This window comes from Oncorhynchus masou, unplaced genomic scaffold (assembly GCF_036934945.1).
Source record: "Oncorhynchus masou masou isolate Uvic2021 unplaced genomic scaffold, UVic_Omas_1.1 unplaced_scaffold_1317, whole genome shotgun sequence".
NCBI lineage: Eukaryota > Metazoa > Chordata > Actinopteri > Salmoniformes > Salmonidae > Oncorhynchus > Oncorhynchus masou.
Genome location: NW_027016661.1, coordinates 158,771 through 167,297, shown reverse-complemented (window position 1 = coordinate 167,297; position 8,527 = coordinate 158,771). Strand labels below are relative to the sequence as shown.

At 40.3% G+C, this 8,527-nt stretch overlaps 1 long non-coding RNA gene across 1 annotated transcript; it reads left to right on the top strand.

The window, feature by feature from the left end:
• The first annotated feature begins 2,132 nt into the window (after positions 1-2,132).
• Positions 2,133-3,891, top strand: LOC135538995 (uncharacterized). The gene is made up of 4 exons (XR_010455530.1): positions 2,133-2,340; positions 2,661-2,972; positions 3,174-3,297; positions 3,841-3,891. It is a non-coding gene; the product is annotated as an uncharacterized LOC135538995 (long non-coding RNA).
• Positions 3,892-8,527: the final 4,636 nt, after the last annotated feature.

Here is an 8,527-nt window from a genome sequence, read left to right as displayed (position 1 = left end):
CACTTTTACCGACACCATCTCCTAGTTCCGCACACAAACTGATTAGAGTGAGGGCAGCCAGAACATGCACCTAGCCGGGACATACAAAGTTGCAAACCCGAACCTGGCTTGTTAGACTTTTTCGTTTTGGTCGTTTTAGCCATCTTACTCATTACTACAGCAATGCCAAGCAATCCAAAGAATAACTTAGTGGTTTGTAGTTAGGAAACCAGGAGAACAAATCCAAACTCCAGCACACAACGTCCAGGGGTGAGCACGCTCTACCACAAAGGGACAGTTTAGTTGGTGCAGAAAAGACATTCTGAACTTTGAAGGCCGAGACTAGGCGCTAATGTCGCCAAAAGTATGACTTTACTTATGTAATAATTACTATTACTTAAATTGATACCCAAGATTTACTCAACCAAACACACACCATAAGTCTACTTTTTCATCACGTTTTACTACCACAAGACCTCATACACCTTACATCAATAAAAGTTCAACACGTGCTATCATTTCGAAATGGAATGAGGTTAAATAAATGAAGGATAACATATTGCAGACAAAGAAAATAACTGGACTTATAATAAGTGAACATTATCTATAATATGTTCCACACTTCTATTTAGTCTTTCAATAAGTAAACAGCAGGTGGTCTTGATAAAGCCACAATCTGGAGTTTGTGTTTCAGCCCAATGATAGCTACATTAGCTGAGGGATGGGGATGGAGAAAGGTAACATTACAAGCATGGATACCGCAATAATACAAAAAAATAGAATACATTTGGTTAGTGTTAGAGTTGATTGAAACTAACCATAACCTGCATCAGTTCTACACTTGATAAAAACACCCTTCAGCCTTATGGTGGTGCAGAATCTGTCATTGTTTGTGTCTAAAGAAGGAAGTGGACCTGTTGATGTGTCTGTAGCTGATCATAAGACCTCTCTGTGGTGAGAGCTCTACAAAGACCCCAGTCACAAAGACCAAGATGCACTAGCAGAAGTGTAACACAAATACAAGCTAGACAACAGCAGCACCTCCTATGCTCAGCTCTCAAGGTCCATTATAACTAGTCAACCCAAGTTTTACTTTGTTTCTCTATTGAACAACTAACATTGGATAGACGTTGAGTTATGTACTCGGTCTGAGCAGACGACATTGAGTAAGTCATGTGTGGTTCTGCAGTTGGCCAGTATGTTTGTATTTAGGCTGCTTCTGGTGCTGTGGGATGCAGTGAGTCAATAAGAAATCAACTTCACTACTAAAGCTCAATCTGAAAACCATGAAACAGGACACTCAATCTGTTTCCCTTCATGTTGGCAGTGGCTGAAATAAAGACATCCTTCTGCCCAACCCAAACACTTTGTGAATATATTTTTTTAAACATATAGAGTGATAAGTGGGGGGAATGACTGTCAAGTGTAATTTCGGACCAACCATAATGCAGAGGTGTAAAGTACTTAAGTAGTACTTGAAAGTATTTTTATTTAAGTCGTTTTTTGTGGTACCTGTACTTTACTATATTTATTTTTGACAACTTTTACTTCACTACATTCCCGTTTCCCATTATAAATCAGACCGGTCCTGAAACTGTACCAGTAGGGATACCAACGCATCCCTACTGGTGCACGTACATTCTGGGCTCTATTTTATAAGTATGCAGGGTTAATAAATGAGGCCCCTGAACGTTATTGCCTTGCTGCAGATGTATTACTAAGGCATTGGTATTTAAAGGTAATAATTGAGTGATTATAATAATGTTATATCATAAACATAGCACTGGGTAGATTCATTTCCTGTTAGATATAGGGATACCGAGATCTGGTCCTCCAGGTTAATAACACTCTATTCCACATCAAGTAACTCATGCAAGCAGTAACATTAGATCTGCCAAGGCAGCTAATGGTTTTCCATACGGAATACAAATAACCATCACTTACATACACTTGATATACCCCCCCCCAGTCTTGGGGTGCTGTCAGAATCTATCATTGTTTCTCGAGCAGGAAGTGGACCTTTTGACATGTGTATTTACTGTTATGCAGTATGTGATGGGTGCACTGCATAGCCCTTAGACACAGCCCAAGAGATGTGTGGTCATTGTGAAAGTAACACTTAGAATACATTTACACAGCACCACTTCCTCCTCTCGGCCAGCGGCAGATCATGTAACTGGGTCAAACCTGTCAAAGGACCATCACTTTGGATAACTTTAGTTTGACTTTTGTTCTGCTGTCAGTCTGAGCATAAAATATTGGACTAACGTCTGGTTCTGCAGTGGGTCAGTATGTGTGGAAGACGTGCATTCAGGCTTTCTCTGCTTCTGCTGGTGTGGTGTGTGTGCACAGCCTTAGAAGGTAAGATGTGTCCTGTTCTCAAACACACAGCCTGCATGTACAGTTTGTACAACACTGAAAAGGAAAGGGGTTCTGTCCTCATGTTTCATTTGTTACATTGTAACGGCATTATCATTACCTCATAATAATAGGAGTTCTACTCAGCACAGTCTGAACTGCATTTATGGAAGCAGAAACTGTCAGAATATATATATGCACACACACACACACACACAACTTTCTCTTATGCAACAAACTGGGCATTGCAATTGTAGTCAATGCAAAACAAACATTTGAAATGAAACAACACACTTACAACCCATTTTCCTTCATGTTTACAGAGATTCAAGTGAAACCATTAGAAACAGGAACAGATTTGGGCACTCTTTCCTGTCCAAACCAAACCATTCATGACATGATGTATCTAGTAATATGTAAGATGATAAGTGGTGGGAGTGAGTGTCGAGTGTCTCTTCGGTTTGACCAAAATGGTACAGACAGCACTTGTGACCCCAGAGTCACACTGCAGACAGAGAATGACAGAGTGTTTCTACACATCACCAACATACAACCATCTGATGAAGGGAGCTACACCTGTCAGTGTGTATTTAATGGAGGAACAAATATTTTGCATCTCAATATTTTTGTCAATGGTAAGTGTTTGGTTTGCGTGTCACATTTATCTTGAACTGTGAATGTTTGCTCTCATTTAGTCACTTCTCCCATCTCAGTCCAAGTGAACTGGATTGTATAAAAAAAGTCTTCAAATTGAACATCTGTCAACATGACCAGAGTGGAGGAAGAGAAACAAGCCATATAGGATCACAATGAGTTCTTCCCCTTTTCTTTTTCAGGATCCCATGTCACAAACAACCTTTCTTTCCAACGACCTTTCAATGTCATGATAATAACAGCCGTTGCAGGATTTGTAGCCGTCGTGGTCCTTGTTGGAATAATCAGAAGGAAACGTCATCACAAGTAAGAGATTCTTATTAGCTTGTTAAAATTAAAGTTGATGGCTATTTGACATATTTGGTAATTTAATTAAACTATTACTTTGTTATGGAGGTACTGTAATAAATAATGTCAATCTCAAATAGCAAATCTGATCTACAAATCATATAGAGAACTATGGGCCTCAGAAATATGCAGTAGGCTATACTGTAGGTCTAATATTTGTTTCTGCTCTCTTGCCAAGGAAATATCAATGGTGTAACTGAGTGACAAAGAGCTGGCAAGAGAGCATGAACAGATCTAACTGAAGTCATATGAAATACATGAGGGTGTGACATAGGCTACTTGACCTACATTCAAGTCTGACTCGATAAGGTTATTGTAAATCACTAATAACTGAACTGTTTAGGGTTTTCACTTCCTGCCTTGTCAAAAATTAGTGTAGGAAAAAAACATGCATGCAGCCACGCACAAACAAACAGTCAAATATTTTGTTCCAGAAAGCATCTGTTGTGTAAAACCATGTTATGCTACGTTCATTCACTGGTCTTCTCTTCTTTTACACAGCAGGAGAACACAGCAGAAAGCGGTGTACACCTTTAAAGAGGTGATGCAACATCTTTTCTGTCAGGGCTGTTACTGCTTTGTTTTTGTTATTTTTTATTTTACCTTTATTTAACCAGGCAAGAGTTAAGAACAGATTCTTATTTTTACAATCACGGGGGAACAGTGGGTTAACTTGTTCACTGGGCTGTTACTTGTACTGCCAGGTTTGACTGGAGTGACAACCTGTTATGGAGTCCAACGAAAGGGCTACTGTCAGGGCTGTCAGGGCTATTGCAGTCGTGTAGGGCTGTTAGGCCTGGATCATAAGCAGGGCTGTTACTATGTTACCTGGAGTTAAGACTGTCAGGGCATTTGTTACCTGGAATTGAATTTGACAGGGCTGTTACTGCTTGATTTGGAAAATGTCATTTACTGCTTGATGTTATTACCTGGAGTCAAAGACTGTCAGGGCTGTTACCTGGAGTCATAAGACTGTCAGGGCTGTTATTGCTTGCTGTTACCTGTAATGGTAAGGCATCTGCAGACTATGCTCTATCACATTTTCAATTGAATTTGCCAACATTTACAAATATTTCCAAAGCCCATATGAGATTTTACAGTGTAATATGTTGACATATTGTTAATGTCTTTGTAGGAGGAGCAACAGGACATTGATCCCTACAGCACGCTCACAAGAAGAGACAATGGGATCTTTACTCAACCCTCCAGCTGACACCTTCTAACCCCTGACTTCTAGCACCGTTGACAAATGACAACATGGAATTAGACACCTTTTTCTATCACTAGTAAATAGTATTTCACCAGCCCTGGATATACAACTGTACAGTATATCTTGATTACTGTAATGCCCCTATTTTTACAGCTGATACACTGACTTTATATAGTTCTATTGATTGGTTACTGACACCTGGCTGAATAGGTCCTGTACTGTAGATCGTCTTCTGTTGCTGTGAATATCAGCACTTACTGTATGACTCATGTACATTCTGTTAGGTAGAACCAATGTTCCTGTGGACAGATGTGATCATGTGCATTTCCACCAGGTGTCAGTGTATTGGATTGGTAAAAGATATTCCCTGCAGCAGTAGAGATTTACAGTCATCATCACAACATGCTCCGTGACAATGTATTGTCCTTGCTTTCAATGTTCCATCTCCATGTATCATGTAGGCCTACATGAGGTAAATGTTCAAGTTTAGAGATGTAACGACAAAACTAAACCGTCCATTAAAACTTAATTTCCAAACATGCATAAGCATGTTTACCATAATAAATCAAACCTGTCCTGAAACTGTACACGCGTGAAAGAGCATTAAAACTTGTAAGCAGTGCGTAACTGGCAGCAGGGAAGTCAGGCGCAGGAGAGCAGAAATGGGTAACAGCCGGAGCACTTTAATGATGCAAAAACAAACGGCACCCAGAACAGCAAAATACAGGTTGAAACAACCCGTCGCCAACCACTCAGAAATGCACCAAACACTTAAAACAAATAATTCCACACACAGACATGGGGGGAACAGAGGGTTATATACACGTCAAATAATGAGGGAATGTAAGCCAGGTGTGTGGGAAAACAAGACAAAACAAATAGAAAATGAAAGGTGGATTGGCGATGGCTAGAAAACCGGTGACGTCGACCGCCAAACGCCGCCCAAACAAGGAGAGTAACCGACTTCGGCGGAAGTCGTGACAAAATACTACCTGAAAACGCTCAGCATTCAGCTGTGTGTGATGTTCGTCGATGGAAGGATCGGACCAAGGTGCAGCGTGGTAGGCGTACATCTTTATTTTATTGATGACACCGAGAAAAAAATATATATACAAAACGCAGAGTTCTGTAGGGCTGGGAAGCAACAGTACAAAAACAAGATCCCACAAACTAAAGGTGGAAAAAGGCTGCCTAAGTATGATCTCCAATCAGAGACAACGATAGACAGCTGCCTCTGATTATCACACACACACCATACCCGGCCAACAAAGAAATAGAAAACAGATTGCCCACCCTAGTCACACCCTGATTTAACCAAATAGAGAATTAAAAGGATCTCTACGGTCAGGGCGTGACACTGACTGGTCCTGGTGGACAAAAATACATTTTTTTAAAGTGTCAAGGGAAGCCAGTGTGGATTTGGCTTCAGACCAATCACATCACAAGCCAAAAGTCTTCATTGACAGAAAACATTTTTTAATTGTTGCGGTTTTATTTAATTCTCTGTACTGGCAAATGATTATAACAGCGATTCTGATCCAACCACAAATGAATACATTGTACCCCTGGCTTGAGAGGATGGAAGTTCAACATGTAGCTAGATGTAGTATGCTAATGTTAACTAGCTGGCCTGGTGTATCGCTGTCCATGAAAGGAAGTTAGTCTAGCGAGCAAGTATTTTAGCCAGGTAGCCTAGGACAACAAAAACTAAAAGTGTGTACTGTATGACAGAATGATAGATCGTTTAGGCAACATGAAAGAGGAGGATGGCTTTGGTGTTTCTCTACAAGTAGGGTGAGTCAACATGTTTTCTACTTGCACGCACACACAGAAATCAGTACCATGGACAGCCACATAATTACCTTACATTGATTTGACTAAATAGTTTGGGGTATCTTTTAGTTATCACTTTATTAGACTAAGCATAGGTGATTAGATGTTGAAATGTTGAAGTTGAAATGGTGCTGGACTAGTGGAGGCAGCTCCTGTTTTCTTTGAGACTCGCTGTATGTCTCCATGGTTCTAAACCAATAGTTGTTAAGTAGTACCTTGTTTGACCATGCTGTAGGTCACATAACTGTTTGTTACATAGCAATATGTTTTGTAGACTTCACTGGACAGATGTTGATCTCCGTTATATAATTAAACAAAAAGGTGTGGTTGAATTTATTCTGCCACTGTGTCATTTTATTGGCTCAACCTTTAGGCTGATATATCATGGTGTCCAGGCAAATGAACTAACGGGTTACAGAGCAAACACTGCAATTATCACAACACATAGGTTGTAATATGGCTTTTTTTCTGGATTGGCTTCCCGGTGATTTTACCAACGCATCCCTACTGGTGCACGTACATTCTGGGCTCTATTTTATAAGTATGTAGGGTTTATAAATGGAGGCCCTTGGACTTTATTGCCCTGCTGCAGATGTATTAAAAAGTAATTTGTATTTAAAAGTGAATAATTGAATGATTATAATAATGTTGTATCATAATCATAGCAGTTGGTAGGTTCATTTCCTGTTATTAACCTGTAGGACCAGATCTAACCATCACTTACATACACTTGATATAAACCCCCCTCAGTCTTGAAGAGCTGTCAGAATCTATCATTGTTGCTAGAGCAGGGAAGATGAGCTCTTGACACACAGTTTATTATATGTAGTGGTTGTACTGCAGAGCCCAAGGGATGTATTGTCATTGTGAAAGTAACACAGAAAATAGAATACAGTTACACAGCCGAGAGGAAGTGGTGCCATCACAAGATTATGTGACTGGATACAACCTGTCAAAGGACCATCACTTTGGTTTGACTTTTGTTCTACATTTGGTCCAAGCAGAAAATATTGGACCAGCGTCTGGTTCTGCAGTGTGTCATTATGTGTGGAAGACGTGCCTTGAGGCTTTCTCTGCTTCTGCTGGTGTGGGGTGTGTGCACAGTCTTTGAACGTAAGATTAGTCCTTTCCTCAAACAAACACAAAGCATGCACAACACTGAAAGAGGTCCTGTCCTCTGATATTAGTGAACTGTTCATGCCATCAGCATTACCTTGTATATCAATAGGAGTTCCACTCAGCACAATTTGAACTACATTCAGGGAAGCAGCAACATTTGATTCAGAATATTCTCATTAATTTATAAATGTGTAATTATTTTTTTTTATACACCTTTCTCTAATGCAACAAATTGTGCATTGTAATTGTAAATATATTTACAATTCTTCAAAGTAGCCATCCTTTGCCTTGATGACAGCTTTGCACACTCTTGGCAGTCTCTCAACCAGCTTCATGGAGGTAGTCACTTGGAATGCGTTTTCAACAGTCTTGAAGGAGTTCCCACCCACATATGCTGAGTACTGGTTGGCTGCTTTTCCTTTACTCTGCGGTCCAACTCATCCTAAACCATTTCAATTGGGTTGAGGTTGGGTGATTGTGGAGGTCAGGTCATCTGATGCAGCACTCCATCACTCTCCTTCTTGGTCAAATAGTCCTTATACAACATGGAGGTGTGTTGGGTCATTGTCCTGTTGTAAAACAAATGATAGTGGGACTAAGCACAAACCAGATGGGATAGCGTATCGTTGCAGAATGCTGTGGTAGCCATACTGGTTAAGTATGCCTTGAATTCTGAATAAATCACTGACCGTTTCATCAGCAAAGCACCTCCACACGCTTCATCCGTTCACCTACTCTGCGTCTCACAAAGACACGGCGGTTGGAGCCAAAAATCTTCCTTTCCTGGGGCGGTCCTCATGAGAGCCAGTTTCATCAAAGCGCTTGATTTTTGCGACTGTACTTGAAGTTCTTGAAATATTCCAGATTGAATGAGCTTCATGTCTTAAAGTAACGATGGACTGTCGTTTCTCTTTGCTTATTTGAGCTGTTCTTGCCATAATATGGACTTGGTCTTTTACCAAATAGGGCTCTCTTTTGTATACCACACCTACCTTGTCACAACACAACTGATTGGCTCAAACGCAT